The 26,823-nt window shown below is 47.5% G+C and overlaps 1 long non-coding RNA gene across 2 annotated transcripts in view; it reads right to left on the minus strand.

Moving 5' to 3' along the window:
* Positions 1-215: 215 nt before the first annotated feature.
* The window catches only part of LOC127344015 (uncharacterized), a 46,275-nt gene continuing 19,667 nt past the window's right edge, over positions 216-26,823 (minus strand). For both annotated transcript variants that reach the window (XR_007877687.2, XR_007877686.2), the window contains one exon: positions 216-316. This is a non-coding gene — a long non-coding RNA (uncharacterized lncRNA). The remainder of the gene's footprint in view (positions 317-26,823) is intronic.

Below are 26,823 nucleotides of genomic sequence, written 5' to 3' on the forward strand. Positions count from 1 at the left end.
TGTAATTTAATTTGAAAACAATCCTCGCAAACATTTTTATTCATATGCTACATTTGATAAATGGTTTATGTGTTAAAAAAAGTAATTTAAATATTTGGGGGCGGCGTTTGGGGGACGCGGCTGGGGAGCGACGTCCCCCAAAGGCGGCACGAACAAAACACGTCCCCCAAACGCTCAATCCGGCGCGGTTTGGGAGACGCTTTGGGGGACGCGATTGGAGATGCTCTTATGTTGTTTTCGTAGAAATCAAGGTTCGAAGTATCCCATATGGGAGAGCAGTACAGGTCGAGATAGGAACTGCCCGAACATAACAGTACTGAACTGTTGAATAATTAGGCACAATTTCCATGATTAATTCCAGAATATAAAACATGATGGCAGCAACTAGCAACATGTGAAACTCAAACATACTAGATGCATTAATCAACATGAGTAGCAGCAGCGCAAACGGTAAAGCATCCATCGCTAAACAGATCGAGATATGTCGCACGTACCGATCTGGTGGAGGTGGCGGTGGAGGTGTAGCAGATGATGTCGCGGCAGTAACGTTGTTGATGACAACGTTGTTGACGAAGGGGACGACGGGTCGAAGTAGACGGCGTTGAAGATGACGGTAGGCAGCACCGCCCGACTTGGACGGAAGGCGACCCGTGATGAAGAGGTTGAGCAGTCGCGCAGAGCGCTTCCCAAAAACCTAATTCGCCCTCTCCCGTACAGGATCGCAAGGACGAGCGGTTTCGGAGACCTGCTCTCCCGTTCTCCGATGCACGTCGGCGCGCGGGATGGAGTAAGTGTAGGATAACGTTGCATAGAAAACAAAAATTTTCCTACCGCGAACACGCAATCCAAGCCAAGATGCAATCTAGAAGACGGTAGCAACGAGGGGGTATCGAGTCTCACCCTTGAAGAGATTCCAAAGCCTACAAGATGAGGCTCTTGTTGCTGCGGTAGACGATCACTTGCCGCTTGCAAAAGCGCGTAGAAGATCTTGATCACGATCGGTTCCGGCGCCACGAACGGGCAGCACCTCCGTACTCGGTCACACGTTCGGTTGTTGATGAAGACGACGTCCACCTCCCCGTTCCAGCGGGCAGCGGAAGTAGTAGCTCCTCTTGAATCCGACAGCACGACGGCGTGGTGTCGGTGGCGGTGTAGAAGTCCGGCGGAGCTTCGCTAAGCTACGCGGGCAATATGAAGTGGAGGAGCAAAGCTAGGGTTTGGGAGGGGGTGGCCGGCCACTCAAGGGGGGCGGCCAAGCTATGGTCTTGGGGTGGCCGGCCCCCTCCCTTGGCCCCTCATTATATAGGTGGATCCCAAGTGTTGGTGTCCAAGTCTTCGAATAAGACCCTAAACCAAAACCTTCCATAGGAGGGGGAAAACTAGACCAACTAGGACTCACACCCAAAGGTGGGATTTCCACATGCCTTGTGGGGGTTGGCCGGCCCCATATGCTGGAGTCAACTTGGGACTCCACCCCCACTAGGGCTGGCCGGCCATGGAGGTGGAGTCCCTTGTGGACTCCACCTTCCTTGGTGGTTTCTTCCGGACTTTTCTAGAACCTTCTAGAACCTTCCATAGAACCTTCCGCGACATTTTATTTCACATAAAATGACATCCTATATATGAATCTTATTCTCCGGACCATTCCGGAACTCCTCGTGATGTCCGGGATCTCATCCGGGACTCCGAACAAATATTCGAACTCCATTCCATAATTCAAGTACTACCATTTCAACATCCAACTTTAAGTGTGTCACCCTACGGTTCGAGAACTATGTGGACATGGTTGAGTACTCACTTCGACCAATAACCAATAGCGGGATCTGGAGATCCATAATGGCTCCCACATATTCAACGATGACTTTAGTGATCGAATGAACCATTCACATACATTACCAATTCCCTTTGTCTCGCGATATTTTACTTGTCCGAGGTTTGATCTTCGTATCACTCTATACCTTGTTCAACCTCGTCTCTGACAAGTACTCTTTACTCGTACCGTGGTATGTGGTCTCTTATGAACTCATTCATATGCTTGCAAGACATTAGACGACATTCCACCGAGAGGGCCCAGAGTATATCTATCCGTCATCGGAATGGACAAATCCCACTGTTGATCCATATGCCTCAACTCATACTTTCCGGATACTTAATCCCACCTTTATAGCCACCCATTTATGCAGTGGTGTTTGGTGTAATCAAAGTACCTTTCCGGTATAAGTGATTTACATGATCTCATGGTCATAAGGACTAGGTAACTATGTATCGAAAGCTTATAGCAAATAACTTAATGACGAGATCTTATGCTACGCTTAATTGGGTGTGTCCATTACATCATTCACACAATGACATAACCTTGTTATTAATAACATCCAATGTTCATGATTATGAAACTAATCATCCATTAATCAACAAGCTAGTTTAAGAGGCATACTAGGGACTTCTTGTTTGTCTACATATCACACATGTACTAATGTTTCGGTTAATACAATTCTAGCATGATATATAAACATTTATCATAAACATAAAGATATAAATAATAACCACTTTATTATTGCCTCTAGGGCATATCTCCTTCGATCTCCCACTTGCACTAGAGTCAATAATCTAGATTACATTGTAATATACCTAACACCCATGGCATTTTGGTGTTGGTCATGCTTTGCCCTAGGGAGAGCTTTAGTCAACGGATCTGCTACATTCAGATCAGTGTGTACTTTGCAAATCTTTACTTCTCCATCTTCGATGTACTCGCGAATCGAGTGGTAACGCAGCTTGATATGCTTCAGCCTCTTGTGTGACCTTGGCTCTTGTGCATTGGCGATGGCACCCATGTTATCACAGTAAATGATTAATGGGTCCAATGCACTAGGAACCACACCGAGCTCTACAATGAACCTCTTCATCCATACCGCTTCTGATGAAGCCTCTGAAGCCGCTATGTACTACGATTCTGTTGAAGACTTCGCCACCGTGCCTGCTTCGAGCTTGCCCAGCTTACGCAGCACCATTCAATATAAACACGTACCCAGATTGTGACTTAGAGTCATCAGGATCAGTGTTCCAACTTGCATCGGTGTAACTTGTTACAACGAGCTCTTGGTCACCTCCATAACAAAGAAACATATCCTTAGTTCTTTTCAAGTACTTCAGGATATTCTTGACCGCTGTCCAGTGTTCCATTCCTGGATCACTTTGATATCTGCTAGTCAAACTAACAGCATGTGCTATATCCGGTCTTGTACATAGCATGGCATACATAATAGAGCCTACTGCCGAAGCATAGGGGATGTTACTCATCCTTTCTCTTTCTTCTGCCGTAGCCGGTCCTTGAGTTTTACTCAATACCTTGCATGGTAACATAGGTAAGAACCCTTTCTTACTTTCGTCCATTCTAAACTTCTTTAGAATCTTGTCCAGATATGTACTCTGTGATAGCCCTATTAGGCGTCTTGATCTATCTCTATAAATCTTGATGCCTAATATATATGATGCTTCACCAAGGTCTTTCATTGAAAAACTATTATTCAAATATCCCTTAACACTGCTTAATAGTTCTATATCATTCCCGATCAATAATATGTCATCTACATATAATATCAGGAATGCTACAGAGCTCCCACTCACTTTCTTGTAAATACAGGCCTCTCCATGACCTTTGTATAAACCCGAAGTCTTTGATCACCTTATCAAAGCGTCGGTTCCAACTTCTTGATGCTTGCTTCAGTCCATAGATTGAACGCTGAAGTTTGCATACTTTGTCAGCATTTTTAGGATCGACAAAACCTTTGGGTTGTACCATATACAACTCTTCCTCAATGTCTCCATTAAGGAACGCCGTTTTGACATCCATCTGCCAAATCTCATAATCGAAAAATGCAGCTATTGCTAACAAAATCCTCACAGATTTTAGCTTCGCTACAGGTGAGAAAGTCTCATCGTAGTCAACTCCTTGAATTTGTCGGAAACCCTTTGCGACAAGTCGAGCTTTATAGACAGTAATATTACCATCAGCATCTGTTTTTCTCTTGAAGATCCATTTATTCTCGACAGCCTTTCGGCTATCAGGTAAGTCTACCAAAGTCCATACTTTGTTATCATACATGGATCCCATTTCGGATTTCATGGCTTCTTGCCATTTGTTGGAATCTGGGCTCATCATCGCTTCTTCATACGTCGCAGGGTCCTCATCATTGTTATCCACAATCATGACATTTAGACAAGGATCATACCAATCAGGAGTGGCACGTTCCCTTGTCGATCTGCGAGGTTCAGTAGTTTCCTCGTTCGAAGTTTCATGATCATTATCATTAGCTTCCTCTGTTGCCGGTGTAGGCGGTACAGGTACAACTTCCGGTACTGCGCTACTCTGATCAACGAGTATAGATTCATCAATCTCATCGAGTTCTACTTTTCTTCCAGTCACTTCTTTAGTGAGAAATTCTTTCTCAAGAAAGGTTCCGTTCTTAGCAACAAAGATTTTGCCTTCGGATCTGTGATAGAAAGTGTACCCTATAGTTTCCTTAGGGTATCCTATGAAGACGCATTTCCCGCTTTGGGTTCCAGCTTGTCCGGTTGTAACTTCTTTACATAGGCTTCGCAACCCCAAACTTTCAGGAACGACAGCTTAGGTTTCTTATTAAACCATAATTCATACGGTGTCGTTTCTACGGATTTTGATGGTGCTCTATTTAAAGTGAATGCGGCTGTCTCTAATGCATAACTCCAAAATGATAACGGCAAATCAGTAAGAGACATCATACTACGAACCATATCTAAGAGAGTTCGATTACGACGTTCGGACACACCGTTTCGTTGAGGTGTTCCCGGCGGTGTCAATTGTGAAAGTATTCCGCATTTCTTTAAATGCATGCCAAACTCATAACTCAGATATTCACCTCCACGATCAGATCGTAGAAATTTGATCTTCTTGTTACGTTGATTTTCTACTTCACTTTGAAATTCCTTAAACTTCTCGAAAGTTTCGGATTTATGTTTCATGAAATAGATATACCCATATCTACTCAGATCATCTGTGAAGGTTAGAACATAACGATAACCACCGCGCGATGCTACGCTCATTGGTCCACATACATCTGTATGTATGATTTCCAATAAGTCAGTAGCTCGCTCCATCATACAGAAAATGGAGTCTTTGTCATTTTACCCATTAGACATGCTTCGCATCTATCAAGTGACTCAAAGTCAAGTGATTCAAGTAATCCATCAGTATGGAGTTTCTTCATGCGTTTCACTCCAATATGACCAAGACGACAGTGCCACATATAAGTAGAATTATCATTAAGTTTAATTCGCTTAGCATCAATGTTATGTATATGCGTATCACTACTATCGAGATCTAATAGAAATAAGCCATTCTTTTGTGGTGCTCGACCATAAAAGATATTATTCATAAAAATAGAACAACCATTATTCTCAGACTTGAATGAATAACCGTCTTGCATTAAACAAGATCCAGATATAATGTTCATGCTCAACGCAGGTGCATAATAGCAATTATTTAGGCTTAAAACTAATCCCGAAGGTAGATGTAGAGGAAGTGTGCCGACTGCGATCACATTGACCTTGGATCCGTTTCCAACGCGCATCGTCACTTCATCTTTCGGCGCTTGTCGTTTATTCTTTAGTTCTGTTTCGAGTTACAAATATGAGCAACCGAACCAGTATCAAATACCCAGGTACTAGAACGAGAACCAGTGAAATGAACATCTATAACATGTATATCAAATATACCTTCTTTCTTCTTCTTGACAAGGCCGCTCTTCAGATCAGCCAGATACTTGGAGCAATTACGCTTCCAGTGTCCCTTCTCCTTGCAGTAATAGCACTCAGCATCAGGCTTAGGGCCGTTCTTAGGTTTCATAGGAGGCGTGGCAGCTTTCTTGCCACCCTTCTTGAATTTTCCCTTAGACTTGCCTGTTTCTTGAAACTGGTGGTCTTGTTGACCATCAACACTTGGTGCTCTTTCTTGATCTCAATCTCAGCAGCTTTTAGCATGCCAAAAAGTTCAGGGTAACTCCTTGTTCATGTTACGCATATTGTAGTTCATCACAAAGTTCTTGTAACTTGGTGGCAGTGATTGAAGGACACGATTAATCCCGATCTGTTAGGAATCACTATTCCTAAGTCACTGAGTTTCTTCGCATGCCCGGTCATGGCGAGCATGTGCTCACTAACGGAGCTGCCTTCTTCCATCATACAGCTGAAGAAATGTTTCGATGCTTCATAGCATTCCACGGCTGCATGAGTCTCGAATATAGCTTTCAGCTCATTCATCAACTCATGAGGATCATGGTGCTCAAAACGTTTTTGAAGATCGGATTCCAGACTGCACAGGATGGCACACTGAACTTGAGAGTACCGAGTTTTCCGAGTCGCGTAAACAGCTTTTACTTCATCGGATTCATCTTCTGCAGGAGGGTCACCTAGCGGTGCATCAAGCACAAATTGCAGATTTCCGCCAGAGAGGAAGATCCTCACATGACGGAACCGATCGGTGAAGTTGCTACCGTTGCTCTTAAGTTTCTCTTTCTCTAGGAACTGATTAAAATTGATTGGGGACGCCATCTCTACAACATATATTTGCAATAGTTTAGACTAAGTTTATGACAAATTGAGTTCAAATTTTAATTCAACATAATTAAAAAACTAAGTGAACTCCCACTCAAAACAATATCCCTCGCATTGTCTTAGTGATCACACGAACCAAATCCACCGCACCTAAACCCGATCATCACGAGAAAAGGTGTGATTTCAATGGCGAACACTCAAAGTGTTCATCATATCAACCATATGATTCATGCTCTACCTTTCGGTATCACGTGTTCCGAGACCATGTCTGTACATGCTAGGCTCGTCAAGGCCACCTTAGTATCCGCATGTGCAAAACTGTCTTGCACCCGTCAAATGTACTTATTGAATCTATCACACCCGATCATCACGAGGTGCTTCGAAACGACAAGACTTGGCAACGGTGCTACTAAGGATGAACACTTTATTATCTTGAGATTTTAGTGAGGGATCATCTTATAATGCTACCGTCGCGATCTAAGCAAAATAAGATGCATAAAAAGGATTAACATCACATGCAGTTCATATGTGATATGATATGGCCCTTTTGTTCTTGCGCCTTTGATCTTCATCTCCAAGGCACGGATATGATCTCCATCATCTTCGGGCATGATCTCCATCATCGTCGGCGTAGCGTCAAGGTCAATGGCGCCGTCTTCATGATTGTCCTCCATGTAGCAACTATTACAACTACTTTGAAATACTACTCAACATGAAATTTAAAGACAACCATAAGGCTCCTGCCGGTTGCCACAATACAATAATGATCATCTCATACATATTCATCATCACATTATGGCCATATCACATCACCAAACCCTGCAAAAACAAGTTAGACGTCTCTAATTTGGTTTGCATATTTTACGTGGTTTAGGGTTTTCGAGAGAGATCTAATCTACCTACGAACATGAACCACAACGTTGATACTAATGTTTTCAATAGAAGAGTAAATTGAATCTTTACTATAGTAGGAGAGACAGACACCCGCAAAGCCTCTTATGCAATACAAGTTGCATGTCGAACGAGGAACAAGTCTCATGAACGCGGTCATGTAAAGTTAGTCCGAGCCGCTTCATCCCACTATGCCATAAAGATGCAAAGTACTCAAACTAAAGATAACAAGAGCATCAACGCCCACAAACCATTGTGTTCTACTCGTGCAACCATCTATGCATAGACACGGCTCGATACCTCTTTAGGATAACGTTGCATAGAAAACAAAAATTTTCCTACCGCGAACACGCAATCCAAGCCAAGATGCAATCTAGAAGACGGTAGCAACGAGGGGGTATCGAGTCTCACCCTTGAAGAGATTCCAAAGCCTACAAGATGAGGCTCTTGTTGCTGCGGTAGACGATCACTTGCCGCTTGCAAAGCGCGTAGAAGATCTTGATCACGATCGGTTCCGGCGCCACGAACGGGCAGCACCTCCGTACTCGGTCACACGTTCGGTTGTTGATGAAGACGACGTCCACCTCCCGTTCCAGCGGGCAGCGGAAGTAGTAGCTCCTCTTGAATCCGACAGCACGACGGCGTGGTGTCGGTGGCGGTGTAGAAGTCCGGCGGAGCTTCGCTAAGCTACGCGGGCAATATGAAGTGGAGGAGCAAAGCTAGGGTTTGGGAGGGGGTGGCCGGCCACTCAAGGGGGGCGGCCAAGCTATGGTCTTGGGGTGGCCGGCCCCCTCCCTTGGCCCCTCATTATATAGGTGGATCCCAAGTGTTGGTGTCCAAGTCTTCGAATAAGACCCGAAACCAAAACCTTCCATAGGAGGGGGAAACCTAGCCCAACTAGGACTCCCACCCAAAGGTGGGATTCCCACCTCCCATGTGGGGGTGCCCGGACCCCTATGGTGGAGTCCACTTGGGACTCCACCCCCACTAGGGCTGGCCGGCCATGGAGGTGGAGTCCCTTGTGGACTCCACCTTCCTTGGTGGTTTCTTCCGGACTTTTCTAGAACCTTCTAGAACCTTCCATAGAACCTTCCGCGACATTTTATTTCACATAAAATGACATCCTATATATGAATCTTATTCTCCGGACCATTCCGGAACTCCTCGTGATGTCCGGGATCTCATCCGGGACTCCGAACAAATATTCGAACTCCATTCCATAATTCAAGTACTACCATTTCAACATCCAACTTTAAGTGTGTCACCCTACGGTTCGAGAACTATGTGGACATGGTTGAGTACTCACTTCGACCAATAACCAATAGCGGGATCTGGAGATCCATAATGGCTCCCACATATTCAACGATGACTTTAGTGATCGAATGAACCATTCACATACATTACCAATTCCCTTTGTCTCGCGATATTTTACTTGTCCGAGGTTTGATCTTCAGTATCACTCTATACCTTGTTCAACCTCGTCTCCTGACAAGTACTCTTTACTCGTACCGTGGTATGTGGTCTCTTATGAACTCATTCATATGCTTGCAAGACATTAGACGACATTCCACCGAGAGGGCCCAGAGTATATCTATCCGTCATCGGAATGGACAAATCCCACTGTTGATCCATATGCCTCAACTCATACTTTCCGGATACTTAATCCCACCTTTATAGCCACCCATTTATGCAGTGGTGTTTGGTGTAATCAAAGTACCTTTCCGGTATAAGTGATTTACATGATCTCATGGTCATAAGGACTAGGTAACTATGTATCGAAAGCTTATAGCAAATAACTTAATGACGAGATCTTATGCTACGCTTAATTGGGTGTGTCCATTACATCATTCACACAATGACATAACCTTGTTATTAATAACATCCAATGTTCATGATTATGAAACTAATCATCCATTAATCAACAAGCTAGTTTAAGAGGCATACTAGGGACTTCTTGTTTGTCTACATATCACACATGTACTAATGTTTCGGTTAATACAATTCTAGCATGATATATAAACATTTATCATAAACATAAAGATATAAATAATAACCACTTTATTATTGCCTCTAGGGCATATCTCCTTCAGTAAGCTACGATGGCGGCGCAAGCAGAGAGAGGTGGAAACCCTAACTCGTATATATGATGTGTTTCTGCGGTAGCCGGGCAAGAGATTATATAGGCTCGGGAAACCCTAGGCAACGTGGGCCACGCCCACGTCGCACGAACGTTTCGAGTCGGTTACAGATAGCCCACGATCCGGGAGCGACCCGAACCGACTAACTGTGACGCGTCCGTCTAGGACTCTGTTCGTTTTCCTGAGCTGCAAAAAGTAAGGAAAGTCTCGGCTCGAGGCTCAATCCACGCGCGCGTCGCGTCGTGACGTGTCGAGTCGAGTCGAGACGAGCGAGCGAGGAGGAGGAGGAGCGCGCGCGTGTAGCACTCCTATTCTCACTCACTTACTAGTGGTGAAACAACCCACCTTATAAGGTGGTCTAACTTCCTCCCAACTTTCCATGTGGGACTAAACTTCCCACCTCTTGCCACTCCCTAGTGAGCTGCCACCAACTTGGGCTCAAACTCACAAGGCTGCCACTATGTGGGCTTTGAGATTTATAGGAAAAACTGAAACTTAATTTGGGCCACTAAAAATGGGCCCAATATTTCAACAACCCCCCACCAGATCTCAAATCCCCATTTAGAGATTTACCAATACTCACTGCTTGTTTATATACCAGTGTTTCAGCGGAGACTGTTAAGTTGAACTTCCGCCTAGAACCTTAAGCTACATCCATTCACACTTGAAGAATGGACTAAGCCTTGAATTGCAAGTTTTGCGTGAACAGGGTTTCACTCAAAGTCATGACCAGTACATGGCTGCCAGTAGCCTACCCCGCGGGTGAAGCATATGCGTCATACTTCGTGGTCTCTTCATGAGTTTACTAGAGATCACCCAAATCTCATAGATTGCGACGTTTAACAATCAGACTCATATAGGTGTGTTATTTCAAGAATGCTTTGTAGGACAACATCTTTGCTAATATAGCCAACATAAACACATTAAGGCTTGTTGCCAACCTGCCTTACAACAATTGAGAGTTGTGCATCTTCACATAGAGAGGGTTACATAATACTCTCCTCAATTAAACCACTAGTTTGTTCTTCCCATGTCCTAATTCACGGGATCTCCGATCACAAAGGTTGGGTTACCACTATGGTGTAACATCAACGGGTCTCAAACCCATTCCCTCGATGCACTTTCTATCACATTACGTGATAGTCCCTTTGTAAAGGGATCTGCCAGGTTTTTGTCTGTTTGAATATATGTAACAGTTATTACTCCGGAGTTTCGCAATTTCCTGACAGACTTCAAACGTCTCTTGACGTGTCTTGATGACTTCGCGTTATCCTTAGAATTGTTCACTTTGACAATTACAGTTTGATTGTCACAATTCAAAAGGATTGCCGGAACAGGTTTTTCAACCACAGGCAAGTCCATCAAGAGCTCACGCAACCATTCTGATTCAACAGTGGTTGTGTCTAAACCAGTAAGTTCTGCTTCCATAGTTGACCTCGTTGCTGGGGGGATGACCCCCGGTATGCCACAGGCATGCCAAACCGGATGGTTTGGGCCGTCAAAGTACCGGTTCAAAGATTATTCCGGATGATAATGTTCCGATAGTAAAACATACCGGTATCCCAGGAGGGGTATACTGGAACCGGCTAAGAAGCTACCGGGGTAGCGGTACAAGCTGCACTGTAACACGTAGGCAAGACTGGTCAAAGATTCTCTTCAGAGCTAGAGGACAAAGATGAGCTAAGCAAAGTAGCTTTAAACGAGGCCCTGACACCAAAGAGGAGGGTGACGCCAAAAGCTGCCGCAGGACGTCAGCCTCCCTGATTAAAGAAGCCGGCGCCGCTGTTTATGATTAAAGTTACTTTGTAAAAGTAGTTTGTCTAGTCAAAGATGCCATTAGGGTTCCTTGCTCTGTAAGCCACCTCTCCCTTATATAAGGAGAGGGGGTAGCCCATTACACGGGCATGTACGATACGCAATAGGAGAGAAACCTTGTATCCAAAAACTTTTATCCTGTGGAGATCAATAAAGAGAAACATCTAGAGCAGAGTTCTTCCTTGTGTGTTTCTTCTTGTATTGCGGCCTTTGGTTGTGTTCTTGATGAAAGCATCCGGAAGTTCGTCCAATCTAATCGAAAACCCTCCCCCGAATCCTCTAGCGCACATTCGGCCCCAACATAAGCCATCCCATGGCATCTGTCTGTTCACCACGACGACAGTTGGCGCCCACCGTGGGGCCAGCAGCTGCGCTTGCTGGAGTTCATATTCGGGCGGGCCTCCTCACCATCGCCGGCGAGCGTGTCGTCACCGCGCTTGTCGACCGTGTTTTCTCCATGGACTTCATCAACGATAACACGGGCTGCTTCGCCAATGGCGGTAAGTTTCCCAAGAACGGCCGCGTCATGGAGCTTGGCAGCCACCGCGTCTACCTCGGCACCGTCCCGGAGCGCCAGTACCTCTCGCCGGTGCGGTGGCGCTGCACCCGCCAAGATCTTCACCAACTCGCGGGCTGCGCTCCGACCGCGCAGCCGGCAGCGTCGAGGTTATGATGGTCGGCGCAGGAGGTGTTGGCGAAGCGGCAGCTGAGGAGGGTGCTGGGCCCGCCAAGTTTGGGCGCATGGCAAAGCCTCCAACGGAGCCCTACGGGGCCACCCCGGCACCTCTACCGCGCCACCGGCGGCAACCCTGCTGCAGGCCGCCATGAGCTCGTTAGCCACGCCCATCGCTATCAACCCCGGTAATGTAAGGAGTTCTTTTGCGTACCTTATTTGCTATCAGTAATATGCCGGCACCTCGAATGAATCTCGGGGACTGCCTCTACCGGAATCGCATGCAATGTGTTTCTTTCCTCAGTATACCGGTTTGATTGTTGGACATCTTCTTTTTCCGGTATAGTAGCATGCTAAACCTATCGGAGTCTTCGACTTTGCTGCTGTCCGAAACCCGGCTTCATGGCAAGCAAGATAAACCGGTAGGAACTAAGCACGCGAACCACGAAAAGAGGAAATGGGAACAAACAATCCGGAAAATCTAATTAACCCCGATTATACCATTTCTTTTTTGTGAAAAATCTCGAATTATTTCTAAGTTCAAGAAAGTGCTTGCTTGGCAAAAGAACTTTGTGACTCATACGCCAAAAAACCCAGAGAGGTAGGCAGAGCCAAAGCAAAAGAACCAAGCGTGCATCGGATTGAACTCGGGAATGAATCCGGAGTGTTCACCGTGCAAGATAAAAAAGCAGAACGAACTGAAAGGTGTCAAATAAACCAAGACTACCGTTTTAGCATAATAAGCTTAAGAGTCAAGCATGCAAACCTAAAAGCTACTTCAGTTCAACACAACCAAAGAGTCTTAAATTGTATCTTACATCTTCACACCCCGGCATACCGGGGGAAATTTCACAAGATTATTTGTCATGAGACAGGAACAGAGTTTTCACAGGTAAAATGGAAATGAGCTAACCGGGGCTTGGATGGCAGTAGCAGGTGTTTCTGGGGCTTGCTCAGGGGCAGCTTGGCTCGAACGAAGCCGAGCCGACATTCATATGCGTAGAGTTGCTACTAAGGTTAAGTATTTGTGATGTATATGCATTGACTAACCTTGTCTTTAGGCACAACTATTTTCGGATGAGAATTCATTGCTATCGTTAACCTTCTTAGCTCATCATATATATTGACATCATACAGTTTGTCTCACATCACCGTTTATCATGGCATCATCCAAACTCTCAGATCGCTGTTTATCATGGCATCATCCAAACTCTCAGATCGCCGTTTATCATGGCATCATCCAAACTCTCAGATCGCCGTTTATCATGGCATCATCCAAACTCTCAGATCGACGTTTATCATGGCATCATCCAAACTCTCAGATCGCCGTTTATCATGGCATCATCCAAACTCTCAGATCGCCGTTTATCATGGCACCATCTAATATCCCAGATTGTTGTTTATTCCGGTATACGCAAAGAAGGCTATACACCGGTATGTGACAAGCCCAAGAGGGCAAAATGTCAAACGTGCCAAGATGGCAAAATTTCAATCCGGTATACGCCAAGAAGGCTATACACCGGTATATGACAAGCCCAAGAGGGAAAAATGTCAAACGTGCCAAGATGGCAAAAATTTCAATCCGGTGTACGCCAAGAAGGCTATACACCGGTATGTGACAAGCCCAAGAGGGCAAAATGTCAAACGTGCCAAGATGGCAAAATTTCAATCCGGTATACGCCAAGAAGGCTATACACCGGTATATGACAAGCCCAAGAGGGAAAAATGTCAAACGTGCCAAGATGGCAAAAATTTTAATCCGGTGTACGCCAAGAAGGCTATACACCGGTATGTGACAAACCCAAGAGGACAAAATGTCAAACGTGCCAAGATGGCAAAATTTCAATCCGGTGCACGCCAAGAAGGCTATACACCGGGTTGTGAGAAGCCCAAGAGGGCAAAATGTCAAACGTGCCAAGATGGCAAAATTTCAATCCGGTATACGCCAAGAAGGCTATACACTGGTATATGACAAGCCCAAGAGGGCAAAATGTCAAACGTGCCAAGATGGCAAAATTTCAATCCGGTATACGCCAAGAAGGCTATACACCGGTATATGACTAGCCCAAGAGGGCAAAATGTCAAACGTGCCAAGATGGCAAAATTTCAATCCGGTATACGCCAAGAAGGCTATACACCGGTATGTGACAAGCCCAAGAGGGCAAAATGTCAAACGTGCCAAGATGGCAAAATTTCAATCCGGTGTACGCCAAGAAGGCTATACACCGGTATGTGACAAGCCCAAGAGGGCAAAATGTCAAACGTGCCAAGATGGCAAAATTTTAATCCGGTATACGCCAAGAAGGCTATACACCGGTATGTGACAAGCCCAAGAGGGCAAAATGTCAAACATGCCAAGATGGCAAAATTTCAATCCGGTATACGCCAAGAAGGCTATACACCGGTATGTGGCAAGCCCAAGAGGGCAAAATGTCAAGCATGCCAAGATGGTAAAAAGATGTCGGTAAAACAAGGAGATGATAACAAGAGCTAACCATTGGCAAGTTTCGCGCCAAGTACTGCGTGCTTAACCCGAAACTCGGGGACTGGCTATGCCGGTTTCTTGGCAGGTTTCGCGCCAAGTACTGTGTGCTTAACCCGAAACTCGGGGACTGGCTATGCTGATTTTTTGACAAGTTTTGTGCCAAGCACTGCGTGCTTAACCCGAAACTCGGGGACTGTGAGTATATACATCGGATTTCATGTGAAAACCGGCATAAGATACCAGATAAGTTATGAATGTTCCGGGTAGGTGCGGTCCTGCGTTGGAAAAACGCAGACGATGTTCGGAGTGGTAAAAATAGATACCGGAGTAACTAATCCGGTATGGAGTTTGAGTGAACCTGGTACGGCCCATCGACTGATACCGCTGACCCGCACCAGCTTCGGATGAAACAGCAGGCTAGGGTAAAAGAGCTACTTGATACAATTGAGGCACAAAATGCAGAGATGGCACGCAATAACAAAGCGGCATCTCAATCCATGCGTTCGGCAAGGGATGCCGAAAGCAAGTCGCACGGGCAGGCCTCGTCCCCTCATCCGGACAGAAGAAAAGAAAAAGATGCAAATGCACAGCAGATGACTGTGTATGATCCGGTTCTGGCCGGAAAGCAACACGCCGGGCAACATGATGCCGGTAGGAAAAGCCAAGGGGCGAGGTAGGCCGAAAATGGCTATGCCGGAAAAAATGATGCCGGAAGAGGCAAGACCGGGCAAAGTTATCGCGCATCCAGAGCGGCGTATGCCGGTGACGAAAGGCCGCCAAGGTACGCAAGGCGTAATGTCGCAGTGCCAAACCGGTATGATGAAGCCGATTCCGGAATGGAACGAGCTTACCGGAACCCATTGGGGGAGCGTGTCGGAGAAAGATGCCTGCCAGACTGGGATGCGAGGCACAGGCTGGACGGGGTGTATCTGTCCGAAGTGATCAAGTCCGAGGGACCACCAGGCCCAAAGTGCTTTGGCCCCCGGGTCATGAGGGAAGAACCACCAGTGCGCAACTTTCAGTTGCCCCGAGACACAAACATGCGATGGCACCACTAAACCGGAAGGCTGTGGTGATGAGGTTTACCCGGAGGAGACCGCCATCTATTTCTTCCCCTTCCGGCCTGAGGGAACGGAACTCGATACCTTCCAGCGCTTGGCAGCCGGAGCATCGCTGCTGCCGGCATCGGAAGCCGGAGCCTTACGCACTCTGGAGGCCGGGGGATCTCCTACTTCAGCATCGATGGGAGTCACGTGCTCTAGCACCGGGGGTTACCGGTCAGCTGAAACCGGCGCCACAAAGAAAGCACAAGATAACGCAAGTGACGTAAATACCTCAAGCACAACACAGTCGTTGTCGTCATAGCCGGAATCGGCGGCCCAAGTTCCGGAAGGGTCACATGGATCCGGTGCGCCACATTAACTGCGCGAGGGAGACGAAGGATTTGAAGCCCGACGATGGCGCGCCAGGTACAGTGCGCATGTCTCTGACAGGCACAAGTTTCGGGGTATTCTGGACTTCGTCGAGACAAGCATTAAAGACCAAGGAACCGGCAGGAAGAAGCCGGAGATGTTCGATGATGGTTGTTCAGCTAAGTGGGTTCGGCAAGGAGCCGGATGAGTCTAAATGGAAACCGGAAGGTTTAAACCGGTACCTTGAGAAAATAGAACCTGGCATGGTCTGTTGGATAGGATCCACCGGACTATACCAGCTTCGGGGACTAATGTTGGGGGGATGACCCCCGGTATGCCAAAGGCATGCCAAACCGGATGGTTTGGGCCGTCAAAGTACCGGTTCAAAGATTATTCCGGATGATAATGTTCCGATAGTAAAACATACCGGTATCCCAGGAGGGGTATACCGAAACCGGCTAAGAAGCTACCGGGGTAGCGGTACAAGCTGCACTGTAACACGTAGGCAAGACTGGTCAAAGATTCTCTTCAGAGCTAGAGGACAAAGATGAGCTAAGCAAAGTAGCTTTAAACGAGGCCCTGACACCAAAGAGGAGGGTGACGCCAAAAGCAGCCGCAGGACGTCAGCCTCCTTTGATTAAAGAAGCAGCGCCGCATTGTTTATGATTAAAGTTACTTTGTAAAAGTAGTTTGTCTAGTCAAAGATGCCATTAGGGTTCCTTGCTCTGTAAGCCACCTCTCCCTTATATAAGGAGAGGGGGTAGCCCATTACACGGGCATGTACGATACGCAATAGGAGAGAAACCTTGTATCCAAAAACTTTTATCCTGTGGAGATCAATAAAGAGAAAGATCTAGAGCAGAGTTCTTCCTTGTGTGTTTCTTCTTGTATTGCGGCCTTTGGTTGTGTTCTTGATGAAAGCATCCGGAAGTTCGTCCAATCTAATCGAAAACCCTCCCCCGAATCCTCTAGCGCACATTCGGCCCCAACATAAGCCATCCCATGGCATCTGTCTATTCACCACGACGACAGTTGGCGCCCACCGTGGGGCCAGCAGCTGCGCTTGCTGGAGTTCATATTCGGGCGGGCCTCCTCACCATCGCCGGCGAGCGTGTCGTCACCGCGCTTGTCGACCGTGTTTTCTCCATGGACTTCATCAACGATAACACGGGCTGCTTCGCCAATGGCGGTAAGTTTCCCAAGAACGGCCGCGTCATGGAGCTTGGCAGCCACCGCGTCTACCTCGGCACCGTCCCGGAGCGCCAGTACCTCTCGCCGGTACTGGTGGCGCCAGACCCGCCAAGATCTTCACCAACTCGCGGGCTGCGCTCCGACCGCGCAGCCGGCAGCGTCGAGGTTATGATGGTCGGCGCAGGAGGTGTTGGCGAAGCGGCAGCTGAGGAGGGTGCTGGGCCCGCCAAGTTTGGGCGCATGGCAAAGCCTCCAACGGAGCCCTACGGGGCCACCCCGACACCTCTACCGCGCCACCGGCGGCAACCCTGCTGCAGGCCGCCATGAGCTCGTTAGCCACGCCCATCGCTATCAACCCCGGTAATGTAAGGAGTTCTTTTGCGTACCTTATTTGCTATCAGTAATATGCCGGCACCTCGAATGAATCTCGGGGACTGCCTCTACCGGAATCGCATGCAATGTGTTTCTTTCCTCAGTATACCGGTTTGATTGTTGGACATCTTCTTTTTCCGGTATAGTAGCATGCTAAACCTACCGGAGTCTTCGACTTTGCTGCTGTCCGAAACCCGGCTTCATGGCAAGCAAGATAAACCGGTAGGAACTAAGCACGCGAACCACGAAAAGAGGAAATGGGAACAAACAATCCAGAAAATCTAATTAACCCCGATTATACCATTTTTTTTTGTGAAAAATCTCGAATTATTTCTAAGTTCAAGAAAGTGCTTGCTTGGCAAAAGAACTTTGTGACTCATACGCCAAAAAACCCAGAGAGGTAGGCAGAGCCAAAGCAAAAGAACCAAGCGTGCATCGGATTGAACTCGGGAATGAATCCGGAGTGTTCACCGTGCAAGATAAAAAAGCAGAACGAACTGAAAGGTGTCAAATAAACCAAGACTACCGTTTTAGCATAATAAGCTTAAGAGTCAAGCATGCAAACCTAAAAGCTACTTCAGTTCAACACAACCAAAGAGTCTTAAATTGTATCTTACATCTTCACACCCCGGCATACCGGGGGAAATTTCACAAGATTATTTGTCATGAGACAGGAACAGAGTTTTCACAGGTAAAGTGGAAATGAGCTAACCGGGGCTTGGATGGCAGTAGCAGGTGTTTCTGGGGCTTGCTCAGGGGCAGCTTGGCTCGAACGAAGCCGAGCCGACATTCATATGCGTAGAGTTGCTACTAAGGTTAAGTATTTGTGATGTATATGCATTGACTAACCTTGTCTTTAGGCACAACTATTTTCGGATGAGAATTCATTGCTATCGTTAACCTTCTTAGCTCATCATATATATTGACATCATACAGTTTGTCTCACATCACCGTTTATCATGGCATCATCCAAACTCTCAGATCGCTGTTTATCATGGCATCATCCAAACTCTCAGATCGCCGTTTATCATGGCATCATCCAAACTCTCAGATCGCCGTTTATCATGGCATCATCCAAACTCTCAGATCGCCGTTTATCATGGCATCATCCAAACTCTCAGATCGCCGTTTATCATGGCATCATCCAAACTCTCAGATCGCCGTTTATCATGGCATCATCCAAACTCTCAGATCGCCGTTTATCATGGCACCATCTAATATCCCAGATTGTTGTTTATTCCGGTATACGCAAAGAAGGCTATACACCGGTATGTGACAAGCCCAAGAGGGCAAAATGTCAAACGTGCCAAGATGGCAAAATTTCAATCCGGTATATGCCAAGAAGGCTATACACCGGTATATGACAAGCCCAAGAGGGAAAAATGTCAAACGTGCCAAGATGGCAAAAATTTCAATCCGGTGTACGCCAAGAAGGCTATACACCGGTATGTGACAAGCCCAAGAGGGCAAAATGTCAAACGTGCCAAGATGGCAAAATTTTAATCCGGTATACGCCAAGAAGGCTATACACCGGTATATGACAAGCCCAAGAGGGAAAAATGTCAAACGTGCCAAGATGGCAAAAATTTTAATCCGGTGTACGCCAAGAAGGCTATACACCGGTATGTGACAAACCCAAGAGGACAAAATGTCAAACGTGCCAAGATGGTAAAATTTCAATCCGGTGTACGCCAAGAAGGCTATACACCGGGTTGTGACAAGCCCAAGAGGGCAAAATGTCAAACGTGCCAAGATGGCAAAATTTCAATCCGGTATACGCCAAGAAGGCTATACACCGGTATATGACAAGCCCAAGAGGGCAAAATGTCAAACGTGCCAAGATGGCAAAATTTCAATCCGGTATACGCCAAGAAGGCTATACACCGGTATATGACAAGCCCAAGAGGGCAAAATGTCAAACGTGCCAAGATGGCAAAATTTCAATCCGGTATACGCCAAGAAGGCTATACACCGGTATGTGACAAGCCCAAGAGGGCAAAATGTCAAACGTGCCAAGATGGCAAAATTTCAATCCGGTGTACGCCAAGAAGGCTATACACCGGTATGTGACAAGCCCAAGAGGGCAAAATGTCAAACGTGCCAAGATGGCAAAATTTTAATCCGGTATACGCCAAGAAGGCTATACACCGGTATGTGACAAGCCCAAGAGGGCAAAATGTCAAACATGCCAAGATGGCAAAATTTCAATCCGGTATACGCCAAGAAGGCTATACACCGGTATGTGGCAAGCCCAAGAGGGCAAAATGTCAAGCATGCCAAGATGGTAAAAAGATGTCGGTAAAACAAGGAGATGATAACAAGAGCTAACCATTGGCAAGTTTCGCGCCAAGTACTGCGTGCTTAACCCGAAACTCGGGGACTGGCTATGCCGGTTTCTTGGCAGGTTTCGCGCCAAGTACTGTGTGCTTAACCCGAAACTCGGGGACTGGCTATGCTGATTTTTTGACAAGTTTCGTGCCAAGCACTGCGTGCTTAACCCGAAACTCGGGGACTGTGAGTATATACATCGGATTTCATGTGAAAACCGGCATAAGATACCAGATAAGTTATGAATGTTCCGGGTAGGTGCGGTCCTGCGTTGGAAAAACGCAGACGATGTTCGGAGTGGTAAAAATAGATACCGGAGTAACTAATCCGGTATGGAGTTTGAGTGAACCTGGTACGGCCCATCGACTGATACCGCTGACCCGCACCAGCTTCGGATGAAACAGCAGGCTAGGGTAAAAGAGCTACTTGATACAATTGAGGCACAAAATGCAGAGATGGCACGCAATAACAAAGCGGCATCTCAATCCATGCGTTCGGCAAGGGATGCCGAAAGCAAGTCGCACGGGCAGGCCTCGTCCCCTCATCCGGACAGAAGAAAAGAAAAAGATGCAAATGCACGACGAGATGACTGTGTATGATCCGGTTCTGGCCGGAAAGCAACACGCCGGGCAACATGATGCCGGTAGGAAAAGCCAAGGGGCGAGGTAGGCCGAAAATGGCTATGCCGGAAAAAATGATGCCGGAAGAGGCAAGACCGGGCAAAGTTATCGCGCATCCAGAGCGGCGTATGCCGGTGACGAAAGGCCGCCAAGGTACGCAAGGCGTAATGTCGCAGTGCCAAACCGGTATGATGAAGCCGATTCCGGAATGGAACGAGCTTACCGGAACCCATTGGGGGAGCGTGTCGGAGAAAGATGCCTGCCAGACTAGGATGCGAGGCACAGGCTGGACGGGGTGTATCTGTCCGAAGTGATCAAGTCCGAGGGACCACCAGGCCCAAAGTGCTTTGGCCCCCGGGTCATGAGGGAAGAGCCACCAGTGCGCAACTTTCAGTTGCCCCGAGACACAAACATGCGATGGCACCACTAAACCGGAAGGCTGTGGTGATGAGGTTTACCCGGAGGAGACCGCCATCTGTTTCTTCCCCTTCCGGCCTGAGGGAACGGAACTCGATACCTTCCAGCGCTTGGCAGCCGGAGCATCGCTGCTGCCGGCATCGGAAGCCGGAGCCTTACGCACTCTGGAGGCCGGGGGATCTCCTACTTCGGCATCGATGGGAGTCACGTGCTCTAGCACCGGGGGTTACCGGTCAGCTGAAACCGGCGCCACAAAGAAAGCACAAGATAACGCAAGTGACGTAAATACCTCAAGCACAACACAGTCGTTGTCGTCATAGCCGGAATCGGCGGCCCAAGTTCCGGAAGGGTCACATGGATCCGGTGCGCCACATTAACTGCGCGAGGGAGACGAAGGATTTGAAGCCCGACGATGGCGCGCCAGGTACAGTGCGCATGTCTCTGACAGGCACAAGTTTCGGGGTATTCTGGACTTCGTCGAGACAAGCATTAAAGACCAAGGAACCGGCAGAAAGAAGCCGGAGATGTTCGATGATGGTTGTTCAGCTAAGTGGGTTCGGCAAGGAGCCGGATGAGTCTAAATGGAAACCGGAAGGTTTAAACCGGTACCTTGAGAAAATAGAACCTGGCATGGTCTGTTGGATAGGATCCACCGGACTATACCAGCTTCGGGGACTAATGTTGGGGGGATGACCCCCGGTATGCCAAAGGCATGCCAAACCGGATGGTTTGGGCCGTCAAAGTACCGGTTCAAAGATTATTCCGGATGATAATGTTCCGATAGTAAAACATACCGGTATCCCAGGAGGGGTATACCGAAACCGGCTAAGAAGCTACCGGGGTAGCGGTACAAGCTGCACTGTAACACGTAGGCAAGACTGGTCAAAGATTCTCTTCAGAGCTAGAGGACAAAGATGAGCTAAGCAAAGTAGCTTTAAACGAGGCCCTGACACCAAAGAGGAGGGTGACGCCAAAAGCAGCCGCAGGACGTCAGCCTCCCTGATTAAAGAAGCAGGCGCCGCTGTTTATGATTAAAGTTACTTTGTAAAAGTAGTTTGTCTAGTCAAAGATGCCATTAGGGTTCCTTGCTCTGTAAGCCACCTCTCCCTTATATAAGGAGAGGGGGTAGCCCATTACACGGGCATGTACGATACGCAATAGGAGAGAAACCTTGTATCCAAAAACTTTTATCCTGTGGAGATCAATAAAGAGAAAGATCTAGAGCAGAGTTCTTCCTTGTGTGTTTCTTCTTGTATTGCGGCCTTTGGTTGTGTTCTTGATGAAAGCATCCGGAAGTTCGTCCAATCTAATCGAAAACCCTCCCCCGAATCCTCTAGCGCACATTCGGCCCCAACATAAGCCATCCCATGGCATCTGTCTGTTCACCACGATGACAGTTGGCGCCCACCGTGGGGCCAGCAGCTGCGCTTGCTGGAGTTCATATTCGGGCGGGCCTCCTCACCATCGCCGGCGAGCGTGTCGTCACCGCGCTTGTCGACCGTGTTTTCTCCATGGACTTCATCAACGATAACACGGGCTGCTTCGCCAATGGCGGTAAGTTTCCCAAGAACGGTCGTGTCATGGAGCTTGGCAGCCACCGCGTCTACCTCGGCACCGTCCCGGAGCGCCAGTACCTCTCGCCGGTACTGGTGGCGCCAGACCCGCCAAGATCTTCACCAACTCGCGGGCTGCGCTCCGACCGCGCAGCCGGCAGCATCGAGGTTATGATGGTCGGCGCAGGAGGTGTTGGCGAAGCGGCAGCTGAGGAGGGTGCTGGGCCCGCCAAGTTCGGGCGCATGGCAAAGCCTCCAACGGAGCCCTACGGGGTCACCCCGGCACCTCTACCGCGCCACCGGCGGCAACCCTGCTGCAGGCCGCCATGAGCTCGTTAGCCACGCCCATCGCTATCAACCCCGGTAATGTAAGGAGTTCTTTTGCGTACCTTATTTGCTATCAGTAATATGCCGACACCTCGAATGAATCTCGGGGACTGCCTACCGGAATCGCATGCAATGTGTTTCTTTTCTCAGTATACCGGTTTGATTGTTGGACATCTTCTTTTTCCGGTATAGTAGCATGCTAAACCTACAGGAGTCTTCGACTTTGCTGCTGTCCGAAACCCGGCTTCATGGCAAGCAAGATAAACCGGTAGGAACTAAGCACGCGAACCACGAAAAGAGGAAATGGGAACAAACAATCCGGAAAATCTAATTAACCCCGGTTATACCGTTTTTTTTGTGAAAAATCTCGAATTATTTCTAAGCTCAAGAAAGTGCTTGCTTGGCAAAAGAACTTTGTGACTCATACGCCAAAAAACCCAGAGAGGTAGGCAGAGCCAAAGCAAAAGAACCAAGCGTGCATCGGATTGAACTCGGGAATGAATCCGGAGTGTTCACCGTGCAAGATAAAAAAGCAGAACGAACTGAAAGGTGTCAAATAAACCAAGACTACCGGTTTAGCATAATAAGCTTAAGAGTCAAGCATGCAAACCTAAAAGCTACTTCAGTTCAACACAACCAAAGAGTCTTAAATTGTATCTTACATCTTCTCACCCCGGCATACCGGGGGAAATTTCACAAGATTATTTGTCATGAGACAGGAACAGAGTTTTCACAGGTAAAGTGGAAATGAGCTATCCGGGGCTTGGATGGTAGTAGCAGGTGTTTCTGGGGCTTGCTCAGGGGCAGCTTGGCTCGAACGAAGCCGAGCCGACATTCATATGCGTAGAGTTGCTACTAAGGTTAAGTATTTGTGATGTATATGCATTGACTAACCTTGTCTTTAGGCACAACTATTTTCGGATGAGAATTCATTGCTATCGTTAACCTTCTTAGCTCATCATATATATTGACATCATACAGTTTGTCTCACATCACCGTTTATCATGGCATCATCCAAACTCTCAGATCGCTGTTTATCATGGCATCATCCAAACTCTCAGATCGCCGTTTATCATGGCATCATCCAAACTCTCATATCGACGTTTATCATGGCATCATCCAAACTCTCAGATCGCCGTTTATCATCGCATCATCCAAACTCTCAGATCGTCGTTTATCATGGCATCATCCAAACTCTCAGATCGCCGTTTATCATGGCATCATCCAAACTCTCAGATCGCCGTTTATCATGGCACCATCTAATATCCCAGATTGCTGTTTATTCCGGTATACGCAAAGAAGGCTATACACCGGTATGTGACAAGCCCAAGAGGGCAAAATGTCAAATGTGCCAAGATGGCAAAATTTCAATCCGGTATACGCCAAGAAGGCTATACACCGGTATATGACAAGCCCAAGAGGGAAAAATGTCAAACGTGCCAAGATGGCAAAAATTTCAATCCGGTGTACGCCAAGAAGGCTATACACCGGTATGTGACAAGCCCAAGAGGGCAAAATGTCAAACGTGCCAAGATGGCAAAATTTCAATCCGGTATACGCCAAGAAGGCTATACACCGGTATATGACAAGCCCAAGAGGGAAAAATGTCAAACGTGCCAAGATGGCAAAAATTTCAATCCGGTGTACGCCAAGAAGGCTATACACCGGTATGTGACAAACCCAAGAGGGCAAAATGTCAAACGTGCCAAGATGGCAAAATTTCAATCCGGTGTACGCCAAGAAGGCTATACACCGGTATGTGACAAGCCCAAGAGGGCAAAATGTCAAACGTGCCAAGATGGCAAAATTTCAATCCGGTATACGCCAAGAAGGCTATACACCGGTATATGACAAGCCCAAGAGGGCAAAATGTCAAACGTGCCAAGATGGCAAAATTTCAATCCGGTATACGCCAAGAAGGCTATACACCGGTATATGACAAGCCCAAGAGGGCAAAATGTCAAACGTGCCAAGATGGCAAAATTTCAATCCGGTATACGCCAAGAAGGCTATACACCGGTATGTGACAAGCCCAAGAGGGCAAAATGTCAAACGTGCCAAGATGGCAAAATTTCAATCCGGTGTACGCCAAGAAGGCTATCCACCGGTATGTGACAAGCCCAAGAGGGCAAAATGTCAAACGTGCCAAGATGGCAAAATTTTAATCCGGTATACGCCAAGAAGGCTATACACCGGTATGTGACAAGCCCAAGAGGGCAAAATGTCAAACATGCCAAGATGGCAAAATTTCAATCCGGTATACGCCAAGAAGGCTATACACCGGTATGTGGCAAGCCCAAGAGGGCAAAATGTCAAACATGCCAAGATGGTAAAAAGATGTCGGTAAAAGAAGGAGATGATAACAAGAGCTAACCATTGGCAAGTTTCGCGCCAAGTACTGCGTGCTTAACCCGAAACTCGGGGACTGGCTATGCTGGTTTCTTGGCAGGTTTCGCGCCAAGTACTATGTGCTTAACCCGAAACTCGGGGACTGGCTATGCTGATTTTTTGACAAGTTTCGTGCCAAGCACTGCGTGCTTAACCCGAAACTCGGGGACTGTGAGTATATACATCGGATTTCATGTGAAAACCGGCATAAGATACCAGATAAGTTATGAATGTTCCGGGTAGGTGCGGTCCTGCGTTGGAAAAACGCAGACGATGTTCGGAGTGGTAAAAATAGATACCGGAGTAACTAATCCGGTATGGAGTTTGAGTGAACCTGGTACGGCCCATCGACTGATACCGCTGACCCGCACCAGCTTCGGATGAAACAGCAGGCTAGGGTAAAAGAGTTACTTGATACAATTGAGGCACAAAATGCAGAGATGGCACGCAATAACAAAGCGGCATCTCAATCCATGCGTTCGGCAAGGGATGCCGAAAGCAAGTCGCACGGGCAGGCCTCGTCCCCTCATCCGGACAGAAGAAAAGAAAAAGATGCAAATGCACAGCAGATGACTGTGTATGATCCGGTTCTGGCCGGAAAGCAACACGCCGGGCAACATGATGCCGGTAGGAAAAGCCAAGGGGCGAGGTAGGCCGAAAATGGCTATGCCGGAAAAAATGATGCCGGAAGAGGCAAGACCGGGCAAAGTTATCGCGCATCCAGAGCGGCGTATGCCGGTGACGAAAGGCCGCCAAGGTACGCAAGGCGTAATGTCGCAGTGCCAAACCGGTATGATGAAGCCGATTCCGGAATGGAACGAGCTTACTGATACGTCTCCAACGTATCGATAATTTCTTATGTTCCATGCCACATTATTGATGTTATCTACATGTTTTATGCACACTTTATGTCATATTCGTGCATTTTCTGGAACTAACCTATTAACAAGATGCCGAAGTGCCGATTCTTTGTTTCTGCTGTTTTTGGTTTCAGAAATCCTAGTAACGAAATATTCTCGGAATTGGACGAAATCAACGCCCAGGGTCCTATTTTGCCACGAAGCTTCCAGAAGTCCGAAGAGGAGACGAAGTGGGGCCACGAGGTGCCCAGACCCTAGGGCGGCGCGGCCCCCCCTTGGCCGCGCGGCCCTGTGGTGTGGGGCCCTCGTGCCGCCTCCTGACCTGCCCTTCCGCCTACTTAAAGCCTCCGTTGCGAAACCCCCAGTACCGAGAGCCATGATACGGAAAACCTTCCAGAGATGCCGCCGCCGCCGATCCCATCTCGGGGGATCCAGGAGATCGCCTCCGGCACCCTGCCGGAGAGGGGAATCATCTCCCGGAGGACTCTACGCCGCCGTGGTCGCCTCCGGAGTGATGTGTGAGTAGTCTACCCCTGGACTATGGGTCCATAGCAGTAGCTAGATGGTTGTCTTCTCCCCATTGTGCTTCATTGTCGGATCTTGTGAGCTGCCTAACATGATCAAGATCATCTATCTGTAATTCTATATGTTGCGTTTGTTGGGATCCGATGAATAGAGAATACTTGTTATGTTGATTATCAAAGTTATGTCTATGTGTTGTTTATGATCTTGCATGCTCTCCGTTACTAGTAGATGCTCTGG

This window comes from Lolium perenne, chromosome 3 (assembly GCF_019359855.2).
Source record: "Lolium perenne isolate Kyuss_39 chromosome 3, Kyuss_2.0, whole genome shotgun sequence".
In the NCBI taxonomy this organism is placed as follows: Eukaryota; Viridiplantae; Streptophyta; class Magnoliopsida; order Poales; family Poaceae; genus Lolium; species Lolium perenne.